Raw genomic sequence first — 12,697 nt, 5'->3', positions numbered from 1 at the left:
TAAGTGAAATTGTGTAACTGGTCCATATTAGTTACTTCATATATGTAGCTGTGTAGACTGCTTCCAGCCTCTCTTGAGTAAAACTTTTTCCCAAAACACATTTAGTCAAAATCTTCAAGCAGAAAAGTGGTTTAAAAAATGGGGCAGTCAATATCCAGACACTCTCCACTTAGATTCAGTGATATTTATTCTCATTATATGCTTTGTCAATATTTGAATATGTGTATGATTCATAGAAAACTTTCTCACTTTAGTAATTATAGAGGAATTAACTCGTGCTTTCTTCTAGCATTTTTAAAGTATTCTTTAAATTTCTAGTACATTTTATTTAACACATATATGATAGAGACAGAGAGAAGCTGAGAGGGAAGAGGGTATATATAAAGAGAGACATCTACAGCATTACTTCACCACTTGCAAAGCATCCCCCCTGCAGATGGGCACCCAGGGCTTGAACCCCATCCTTGCACATTGTGATATGTACACTCTGCCATGTGCGCCACTGCCCAGCCCCTCTTCGATGGTATTTCTAGTTTGTCTCTCCCTCGACTCCTCTTTCCCCTTTTATTTCTTTCTCAGACTTTAATCTCAGTTCTGCCTAGAGTTTATTGTGATGAATGGGTGTAAGACAAGGTTGGAGCCCGAATTTGGAATTTCCACAAAGACATGATGGGCCTAGCCCTCTAGTAGATTCCTCTCTCCATCATCACGGGTCAGTTCCAGAAGGAACATCATCATAATCCCTCTCGTGGGTGACTCCAAGAACTTGTCCTCCCTATAAAGTAGCAACAGTAGGGACTGCCCCACTCTCTGAAGGGAGGCTGGGTTATCTACCCTGCCACTCGAGGAAGGCTGGTCCTGAAATGAGTACAGCCTAGAATGTTCCCAGTTGTGACCATGAACTGAGAGCTCAGACTGACAGGGACTCAGAGGTGACACAAACTCCTTTGCTAAATATGAACTGTGGGTTAGATTGATGGGGTAAACAGTTAATTTTATTCATAGATTTTTTTTTTCAAGATTGGGAGCCACCCTCTGCCCTAATCCAAATTCTATCCCCATTCTCAACAGGAAACATTAACCTAATTCACATATGAAAAGATCTAAGAAGGGAAATCATATGATCATTTCCACATATTCTAAAATGTCTTAGGCAAAATTTAGTGTCCATTTTTGACAATGGTACTTAAACGGGGAATGCTGAGTACTACCTTAACATAATTATGTATTTACATGTTTAAGTGTATAGGAATAAATTATACATACATTTAGTTTCCAAATCAGCATCTAGTAAGAGGGGGATGTTTAAAGGCAGGGCCCAGTGAAGCTGAATTTCAAGTCACAGTATTAATTATCTCTACTAGTCATTGTGTTGGAGAAAGTAGCCAATAAAATTAGAAAAGTGAAAACAATAAAAAACATAAGGGTTAGGAAGGGGCTGGGGAGATGGTGAGGCCTATATCATGACCACACTTCTTTTTGTTATGTCAAGCCATTTTGGGATTAATAGAGATTTAGCACATTGTCAGATTACAGAATATAGTTCCACACTAAATTCACCAGACTTTCATGCTGAGGTGCAGAGGTCTAGGTTCAATCCCTACCACCATCATAAGTAAGAACTGAGCAGTGTTCTGGTATTTTCTCTACCTATCCAAAATAAATTATACATATATAAAGAATTGGAAAGAGGTAACATTATCTACTTGCTTCTCATGATAATTACATGGAAATTACCTAGGGTAAACAAAGCCCTAAAAAAGAATATTGTCAGGGGCTTGGTTGAGCGCACATGTTACAGTGCTCAAGAACCTAGGTTCAAGCCCCTTGTCCCCACCTGCAGAGGGAAATCTTTGCACATGGTGAAGCTGGGCTGCAGGTGCTGACTCGGGTCCTGGGACTGAGGGCATTGACTTGGCTCTTGGATCTGCTGGGTGTGAGGTAACCTGGAGCCAGGATCAATAGGGGCATGCTTGGTGCTGGGGCTTACCATAAAGTCAAATATTCTTGTTGATCTCTTTTGCCCATGAGAAAGATCTCTCTCTCTCTCTCTCTCTCTGCTGGTCTGCCCTACGGGACAGTGATGGACTTATATGTAACTGTGCTTCTGGGCATCTATTTTTTATTTTTGTACTTTATCCCAGTGCTGTACTTTTAAATTTTATTTATTTATTAATGGATAGAGACAGAGAGAAATTGAGAGAGGAGGTGGAGATAGAGAGGGAGAGAGATAGAGAGATGCCTGCATCCCTGTTTCACTACCCATGAAGCTTTTCTCCTGCACGTGGGAATCAGGAGCTTGAACCCAGGTTCTTACGCACTGTAGTGTGTGCACTTAACCAGGTGCACCACCGCCTGGCCCCCAGTACTGGCCCCCAGTACTTGTGAAGGTAGTTTTGTAAGTGGGCATATGTTCAGTTGATACCACTACAGGGAAATGAGTACTGGGAACTTCTGTCTCCTCATTTTGATGATATCAGACTAAACTGTAATCTAGACCATAGGGCCATTTTCCAATGTCATACCCTTTTTTAAAAATATTTTTTAGATTTATTTTTTTTAATATTTATTTTCCCTTTTGTTGCCCTTTTTATTGTTGTTGTAGATATTATTGATGTTGTTGTTGTCAAACAGGACAGAGAGAAATGGAGAGAGGAGGGGAATACAGGGGGAGACAAAGACACCTGCAGACCTGCTTCACCGCCTGTGAAGTGACGCCCTTGCAGGTGGGGAGCTGGGGCTGGAACCGGGTCCCCATGCAGGTCCTTGTGACCTGCACCACATGCGCTCAACCTGCTGCGTTACTGCCCGACTCCTGCCATAACCTTTTTACTATCCATAGCTTGTTCTTATCAATTCCATTCTTCATAAAAGAGTGGCAACATTGAGGGACTGAGTGGTGGCACACCTGGTTAAGTGCACACAGTACACTCTCTCCAGAAATGGAGAGAGGAGGGGAAGACAGAGAGGGGAGAGAAAGATAGACACCTACAGACCTGCTTCACCGCTTGTGAAGTGACTCCCCTATAGGTGGGGAGCCAGAGACTCAAACTGGGATCCTTACGACAGTCCTTGCACTTTGCATCACCTGCATTTAACCTGCTGCACTACTGCCTGACTCCCAAAATCCTTTTTTTTTAAATGACAAATCTCTCTCTCTCTCTCTCTCTCTCTCTCTCTCTATATATATATATATATATATATATATATATATATATATATTCTTACCTTTATTTTATTTAGTGAATAGAAACAGCTAGAAATTGAGAGGGAAGGGGGTGATAGAGAGACAGAGAGACACCTGCAACACTGTTTTACCACTTGAAAAGCCTTCCTCCTGTAGGTGGGTACTGGGCAGCTTGGCCCTCAGTCTTGGTACATTGTAACATGTGCACTTAACCAGGTGCATCACCACTTGGTACATCTGGATCTGGATTACTTAGTTTATGTTTCTTCTTTTGACATTATACATTCTTATTTATCTATTTGTAAAGGAAGCTGGTTTTAATGCTGGGTTATCTTTCAGAGCATATTTTTCCAGTTTTAGCACATATTTAGCCTATGTACCATGGTACAGTGTTTGGAACAAATTCACAAGCTTATAAAATGTCAAGTTTATGGTTCTTTTCCTGAATCTGCACAGTACCAGTGGGTCTCCTGCTCTTTTATCCTCGACATTATACAGTCTTATGCAGACGATGGTTTCTCTGTTTGCACTATTAGGATTCTCAGACACAAATCATTGTTCTACTACTTTGAGTATAAATTCCACCTTTGCTTTTAAAAAAACTACATGATTAGGAGTCGGGCAGTAGCGCTGTGGGTTAAGCCCACGTGGTGCAAAGCGCAAGGACCAGCGGTGCAAGGATCCTGGTTCGAGCCCGGAGCTCCCCACCTGCAAGGGAGTCGCTTCACAGGCAGTGAAGGAGGTCTGCAGGTGTCTGTCTTTCTCTCCTCCTGTCTGTCTTCCCCTCCTCTCTCCATTACTCTCTGTCTTATCCAACAATGATGACATCAATAACCACAACAATGATAAAACAACAAGGGCAACAAAAGGGAAAAAAAAATACCTGATTATTTTTCATTAGGCTCAACCCCCGTCATTTATTTTAGTTTCAGAAATGATTAACTCACCATATTTAACTTATCTTAACAATGTAGATGTCACCTTTTTACATTCAGTTGAAGAGTAAAAGGTATAGAGTGCAATACCCAGACTCTAAAAACTTGAGGAGGAGTTCATTGCATCAAGAATAACTTAATTTCACTGGCTTTTATCTTTGTATATTGTCCCTCTAATCAGCTTCGATGCCTGTCTACCTGGAGATCCACACCTGTCCCTTCTCCCTCTCCCCTTTCCTTGCACCTGAATATAAACTTTCCTAAACAAATGTTATCCACCCCACTCCTCCCCCATTGACATCAATGTGTGCAAAATAAGAATCAGGCTTGCAAATGACATTGCTGCACTAAAATTCCTGAAATCGTTTAGCCAAATCAGACCAATACTACAGGTTTATCTAACTCAAGAAGCCAAGAAGTGCATCAAGAGCACAATGGCAGGGCCCGGTGATGGCAAACTGGTAAAGCATACGAGTTACCACAAGCAATGACCCAGGTTTGAGCCCCCAGTCCTGACCTCCAGGATGGAAACTTTTTCACAAATGATAGAGCAGATTGTAGCTCTCTCTCTCCTTCCCCCCACCCTGTTTCTATCACTATCATAGAAATAAATAAATAAATAAATAAATAAATATAAAAACAATAAAAAAAAGAGCACAGGCAAATACAAAGACTTACTCTGCTTTTTCTCAAGCCTTAGGATTGTATTCTCATTCTAGGTATTCTGAATACATTCACTATTCTCTCCTTTTCTTCTGTTACTCTTGTTACAGTGTCTCTGTTAAATTGTCTCTGCTGGTGACATGCTTTCAGGCTTGCCCTCTATGATATTCTTTTTTTTGCCTCCAGGGTTATCACTGGTACCTAAACTACGAATCCACTGCTCCTGGAGGCTATTTTTTTCCCTTTTGTTGCCCTTGTTACTGGATAGGACAGAGAGAAATTGAGAGAGGAGGAGAAGATAGAGAGGGAGAGAGAAAGATAAACACCTGCAGACTTGCTTCACAGCTAATGAAGCGACCCCCTCTGAAGGTGGGGAGCCAGGGGCTCAAACTGGGATCCTTAACGCCGGTCAGTACACTTCTCACCATGTGCACTTACCCCGCTGCCCTACTGCCCGCCCCCCTTCCCCATGATATTATTTTTCCAAAAAGGTTTATGTATGTATGTATGTATTTATTTATTTATTTATTATTGAATAGAGACAGAGAGAAGTTTAAGGTGGAAGGGGGAGAAAGAGAGGGAAAGAGACACCTGTAGCCCTGCTTCACCACTCATGAAGCTTTCCCCCTGCAGGTAGGAACCAGGAGCTTAACCCTTGTAATGTGAGCACCTAACCAGGTGTGTCACCTCCTGCCCCCCCCCCATGATATTCTTGACTGTGATACACGTGCTACTTGTGGGATGCAGATGAAAAATTTTGTATTGATTTACAAAATTATAAGGTAATAGGGTATAATTATACACTGTTCTAACCACCAGAGTTCATTGTCCTCATCCCCCTTCAGTGGAAACTGAAATAGTTCTCCCCAGGTCACAGATATGAACTGACTATATCTCTGTCTGTCTGTCTATCTATCTATCTATCTATCTATCTATCTATCTATATTTTTGACCCATTTTTATTCACTTCTATGGTCCTACCTTCACTTTTTTTCTAAGTCCACCTACTTCTGTTACTACTTCTGAGAGTCCTTCTTTTTCCTCTTCTCTCTCAGATAAACAAAGCAGTGCCTGACTATCTCTGGTGGTTTCCAGATTTGCTTCCCTTTTAGTGATGGTGTAGCCATAAAATTACTGGTGACAAACATTTCAAGTCCTGATGGAATGGGGGTTCAGAGCAGTCTGGTCACAGGCTCCTCTCATCTCCTCCCCTCTGGGAGTATGGACCAAAATTCTTTTTGGAGGTGCAGAAGGTGGAATTTCTGGCTTGCACAATTGTTTTGCTAGATATGGATGTTGGCAGGTTGTTCCATACCCCTAAGTAGAAGTACATATTTAGAGGCACAGAAAATGGTACATTGATTATTTCATTCCTTTCCCCAGAGAGTCAAAGAAATGCCTACCTACTAAGACCTACTGTATGCTCAGTACTTAGGTATTAAATAATAATAATAATATAAATAATATACAGCATGACAGAAGACAAGATCAGAGACAATAGTGTTGTTTATTTTAGGAGGCTCCAGCTGGCTGGGCTAGCTTCACGGGCGGGTAACAGAGACTCGCGGACACACGGCTGGGCAGGGAAGCTGTATTTCTTTATTCAGGAACAACGATTCATAAACTAACCCAAACTAATCACCAAACAGAACTCTCCTGCCTCCTTCCCCCGCGGCGGCGCCAAGAATTCTCGAACTCTGTCACTCTCGAACTCTGTCGGGGTTCCTTGGGGCGGGGACAAGCGGGCCCGCGAAACTAGCAGGACTAAACCAATTTTCCTGGCGGGGGAGAGCTAGACCAAACCAATGTAAAGCATACAATACTATAGGACTAAGAATGTGGATAACAATAGGTCTGAGATTAAAAAAAGAAAATACAAAAGTCTTTGCTGGTGAGGTTTTTTCCATGGTAGTGTGTGTGTGTGTGTGTGTGTTCTTATCTGACATTTTACTCTCAGAAATGTAATCATGGAAGTACCTTCACAGGGAAGCTGCAGGAGTGGTTGAGTGGTGTATTTCCCCTTCTGTCTCTCTACTCCTCTGTCTTCCTATCTTAGGGGAAAAAAAAAAAAGAAAAGAAAAAGAAAGTTTACTAGGAGCTGTTTACTGAGAATCTTGCAGGTGCAGAGTTCCTGTTATCACCCCAGTGACAAAAAAAATGACTCTTCTGTCACTGATTTTTTTTTAAATACAATGATATTTATTTAGCACTTTGGAAATATAGATAGCACAATATATGACAAAAGGAAAAACCAAACTTACATGTTATATGATGGTCTCAAAACACAATAGCATTTAACAATAAATGTAAAAACCCCCAAATTTATCATTATCTGCTTTCCTCCTTCAGCTTTAACTACCTGGATGCTTTCCCAATTTGTGTCCTCTTTTATTATTATTTTATTAGTGATTTAATGATGAGCGACAAGATTGTGGGATAAGAGGGCTACAGTTCCTTACAATTCCCACCACCTGAGTTCATTGGAAGGTTCCCTATTCTTTATCCCTCTGGGAGTGTGAACCCAAGGTCTTTATGGGGTGCACAGGGTGGGAGGTCTGGCTTCTGTATTACTTCTCTGCTGGGTATGGGCATTGACAGGTCAATCCATACTCCTAGCCTGCTCTATCTTTCCTTAATGAGGTAAGGCTCTGGAGAGGTGGGGTTCCAGGGTACATTGGTCAGTTTGTCTGCCCAGGGAAGTCAGGTTGGCATCATGATAGCATCTGCAACTTGGTGGCTGAAAAGAATCAAGATATAAAGCAGAAAAAATTGTTTAATAATCAGGAATCTAAAGGTTCAGCAGATGAGCATTTGGGGTTTTCATGTTGGGAGAAGCTAGGAAGTCTATTTTAGGTATATTCCAAGGGGTCTGTGACTTCACTAATTTCTGGGCCTGACAGCTAACATGCATGTGGGACTAAAAGTGTTGTCTGGGAATATGTTGTCAGAGTTGAGAATAGGACCAGAAAGCTGGATTAGGCAGAGTAGCTCCCAAATATGGGAAAAGCATATAAATACTGTTAATTGTGAACCCCATCAATCTGACTTAGGACCCATGTCTATTTGTGTTTTTTTTTTTTTTGTCTTTTTTTAAAATTAAAAAAAAATTTATTTTCCCTTTTGTTGCCCTTATTATTTAATATTATTGTGGTTATTGATGTCGTTGTTGTTGGATAGGACAGAGAGAAATGGAGAGGGGGGGAGAGAAAGACAGACACCTGTAGACCTGCTTCACCGCTTGTGAAGTGACTCCCCTACAGGTGGGAAGCCGGGGGGCTCGAACCGTGATCCTTATGCTGGTCCTTGCGCTTTGCGCCATGTGCGCTTAACCGGCTGCACCACCGCCCGACTCCCCCCATGTCTATTTGTATTTAGCACAGGAGCCTGTGTAACCTCTGTATACCAGCGCTGAAAGTTGTGATGTGACTGACTGAGGCTGAGAACTCGCTTCCACAGGAAAATGGATTTCTGTCCTTGGGAGTCAGAACTAAACGAAGACCTTAAACACCGGATACTTTCATTGAGATCCTTCTGACATGAGGGAAGGCAAGGGTCACCCACTGAGACACAGCCCATCCTAGGTGTAAATGTTCCTCCAGTGATACAGTTCTCCACCAAGCCCAGCCTGCTTGTCAAGCTGCACCTAAAGTGGGGGTAACAAAACTGAAGGGAGGGAATTGCAGTGATATACCCGGCTGAGCACACATATCATCAGGCCCAAGTACCTGGGTTGGAGCCCCACTCCCCATGTGCAGGGGGTTGCTTCATGAGTGGTGAAGAAGGTCTGCAGGTATCTATCTTTCTCTTTCTATTTCCCCATCTCTCTTAATTTCTTTCTGTTTTAGCTAATATAAAAAAATTAGAAAGAAAAAAAAAGGCGGTGGGGGGAATGGCTGCCTGACAGGTGGGTTTATAGTGCCCCAGTGATAACCCTGGTGGCAATAAATAAATTAATTAATTAAAAATAAAAACTGAAGGGACAGGATTTTTATCTTTCTTTCCTGATGCATCATGTGGGGTTTCCTAATTTTATTACAGCTCAGACCAATCTCGTTTTCTTTTTTTCCCAAACTGACCACCATGTGATCTTGTTGTAAATGGCAAAGCTGGTGTTTATTGATTTCATATTACTATTGATGGATTGGAAAAGAATCAGCATTTATTGATTATGTAGCAGCTGATATGCTTGACCAGTGCTAGACGTTTTACATATGCTATTTCAATTAATTCTCACTATAATCTAGCGATGAGATTATTTTTATCCTATTAAATAAGTACACTTGGGTTCAGAGAGGGTTTATGCAATTTGATGGTGACCAGCAGAGCGCAGAAGATGATTCCAAAAGCATATTATCAGGTGTCAGGGGGGTAGATGGCATAATGGTTATGCAAAGAGACTCCCAAGCCTGAGGCTCTGAAGTTCCAAAAGCATATTATCATTCTACTTCACAGCGCTACAAGTCTACTGAAACTAAGAAGTACCACAAAATCGAGCATTTAACTTCCCTTTTGTTCTTACTAAATCTTTCTGTCAAAAAATCTCATTGTGGTTCTTAAATATTTTGCTTTTTGTAAACCACTTTGTAGGGTATTTTGTGTCTACATATACATACATGGATTTGTACAGCAAGTTAGAGATAGTTTTGTTTATATATTTGGAGAGTTAGATAATAGTATTTTCTAGTGAGAATGTTTCCATTTTCTATACTTCCCATCTGAGAGTTATATAAATCATCTATGACCTGCAATATGAAAATGTATAATAACAATTTCTTTTACAAAACTTTGAAAGAGTTGACATGGTCCAAATTCTCCTCTTCTTTTCTGTCCTACTATCCTTTTAATGCCATTTTTCTCTCCTCACCATATGTTCCCCTCCAACTTGACCAATTGATACCTGATTCTACCTCTCTTGCCCCTTTCTCTTTTTCTTTTTCTTTAGTCAGTTTGCCTCAGATATTTCTCTGTTTACTTTCATCTTTGACCTCCTTTAATCAGAACTACAAATTGAAACTGTGAGGCAAAGTTTCAATGTTTGTTAGCTATAGTTCTCTAAGTAACTTAAGAGAGTAAGTCTACTGGTTGCAATTTTATTTATTGTTTTCTCTTTAAACTGGTACCCAGAGGTTGATATGAGATTGGGCAATGCTTACACTTGGTGAGATCTCAACAAATAGTGCTAGGTTATTGGTTATGACTGCCTATGAAATTATAGAGTGGGGGCAGTCCTCACCTCTCCTGACAAACTCTTCAACATTTTGCTAGACTGTAAGACTCACCTCCAAAATTACATGCAACCTAGAAGAGTTTATAAGGTAATGAGAGGAGGGGTTTGGCTACTCTGGGGTAATAGGAACTTGAAATAGAAAGCAGGTTGCATAATTGCAAATTTGAGGAATAGATGTTCCTTTGCCACTGAATTATCTTAGGCCTTTCCTGCTATACTGTGAGCCGTGTGATTCAGGGCCTGTCGAGTTCACCAGGCTGTTTTCAGTGCCCAGCACATGATAGGTGCACACTGACTATTTATGGTTATGTGAATAGTCAGATTTGGGGCAAGGGAGAGGTCTTCTGTCTATTGGTGTGTGACCATGAGAAATGACTTCACAGCAGCAAGAACAGAGAATCAGGTGAGGAGGAATTTCTTCTATGGATTATGTCCTTTTCTTCTAAAGGTCCAAAGGCTAAATATCACTGAATCTATTTCCTGGGAGATAACACTGTCTACTGGTCTTAAAATTAAAATTACCAATAGCAAAACATCTGCCACCTTTGTGAAATAAAGTCTTCTATTCATGCAGGCTTAACACTAGGGTGCTAAGCTCAGAAGACAACAAACAGATGTTCACCGATAAGTTCCCACTGTGATATTTGTTTTTATGAAAAAACAAGCTTATACATTTTCCATACTGTGTCTCCATCACTTTGATTTCAGTCATAATGAGGACAAGCCAAGAATCAATAGGGGGTTTATATGATCTGGAAATAGAATATTTGTTAACAACTTTAGAGTGGTAATTTTTAATGTAGGATATGAGACTTTCACAACTAGGTTTTCATTTTACGTGACAATTATAATCACATTCATAATTATCCACATTGTCATAGTGAGGATCATCAATTGAATGCTTCCTTGAAGTATTAGTTATTTTAAATTACTTTTGAGCTTATGGTTTAGTGGGTTGTAAATCTATGTCTAGGGAAAAAGGAGAGACCTTTTCCCTCATCTCTCCTGGGATGATATCCCTAAAAGGCAGATGCCCAGGATGATCTAAAAGAATCAGACTATTAGAGGCTAGTGGCTCACACTCGTCAACATGGTCCGAAGAGATGTGAGGACTAAGAGAAACTTGGATTTCAGGGTGGAAGAGGGTTGAATTTTGCTTCTCCACCTTTCCACCCCCGAGATATGCCCATGTAGAACCGAAGAATGTGAACTTATTATAATAAAGATTTTCAGGGGCCAGGTGGTGGCACACCTGGTTAAGCTCACACATTACAGTGAGCAAGGACCCAGGTTCAAGCCCCTGGTTCCCACCTGCAGGGGGAAAGCTTCATGAGTGGTGAAGCAGGGCTGCAGGTGTCTCTCTGTCTCTCCCCCTCTCTATCTCCTCCAGTCCTCTCAATTTCTCTCTGTCTCTATCCAATAATAAATAAATAAAAAGATTAGAAAGAAAGATTTTCATAATATAATTATGATAAAGATCTTGAGGTGAGATCTACTAGATTAAGTTGGATCCTAAATCTAGTTGCAAATGCCTTTTTAAAAAATCCAGAGAGAAGGACATGTAAAGACAGGTAGAAGTTGTGAGTTGGGTGGTAGCACAGCGGGTTAAGTGAAGTGCAAGGACCAGCGTAAGGATCCCAGTTCAAGTCCCCGGCTCCCCACCTGCAAGGGAGTCACTTCACAGGAAGTGAAGCAGGTCTGCAGGTGTCTATCTTTCTCTCTCCCTCTCTGTGTTCCCCTCCTCCCTCCATCTCTCTCTGTTCTATCTAACAACGTCATCAATAACTACAACAATAAAACAACAAGGGCAACAAATGGGAAAATAAATAAATATTAAAAAAAAAAGATAGGCAGAAGTTGACGTTATATAGCCCCAAGCTAAGGAATACTAAGGGTTGACAGTAGGCACCAAAAGCCTGGAGTGAGGCATGAGATAGATCTCACAGCCTTCAGATGGGACTAATACTACAAGCATTGGTTTCAGATTTCTTGTTGCCAGAACTATGACAGCGTAAGTTTCTGTTGTCTCAAGCCACCCGTCTTGTAATAATTTATTACAGGAACTCTAGGAAACTAATGCTAGAACAAAACTAGAAAGGAGCAGTCAGTGGCAAGGCCAAGATATCTGAAGACAGCCTTACAGACAGGAAGACAATCCTGCAGATTGACCATTCAAGCCTAAGGGGTGTTTCTCCAGAAATGAACTGGAGTAGCCTTGGCCTAGAGTAGAGGAATCAGAGTATGGAAACCTTGGACCTAAAGGAAATGGCTTGGACTTCCCTGTTGTCAGTGACAGATGAGCAGGAACAAGGACAGCTGGAAACTGGTAAAGACCCAATATGGTATGTGAATGCCCCATGATGAGGGAGAGTAAGAGACATCATGGAGATGTTTCGGTTCTGCATGCCAACATGGAACCCTCTAGGACCTTTCTGTCTACTGTCAAGGTTGCCTCTGACATTTTACTACTCAGAAAGAAGAGGAATGAGAGAGGTGAAAGAAGTCAGAAAATTAAATATGTATCATAATGTGCCCAAGCATTATATGAAGGGCATTATTTTATACTGAAAGGGAAAGTTATTTTCAACTTTGCCTGGAATATGGCATGTAGGCACACAAGAGGTTCAAGAAAAAGATGAAAACAATCTACTGTCATGCACACCTGAGTTGTTTGCATGAATAATT

The sequence above is a fragment of the Erinaceus europaeus genome, chromosome 4 (genome assembly GCF_950295315.1).
Source record: "Erinaceus europaeus chromosome 4, mEriEur2.1, whole genome shotgun sequence".
NCBI classification, from domain to species: Eukaryota; Metazoa; Chordata; class Mammalia; order Eulipotyphla; family Erinaceidae; genus Erinaceus; species Erinaceus europaeus.
This window is presented reverse-complemented; position numbering follows the sequence as displayed.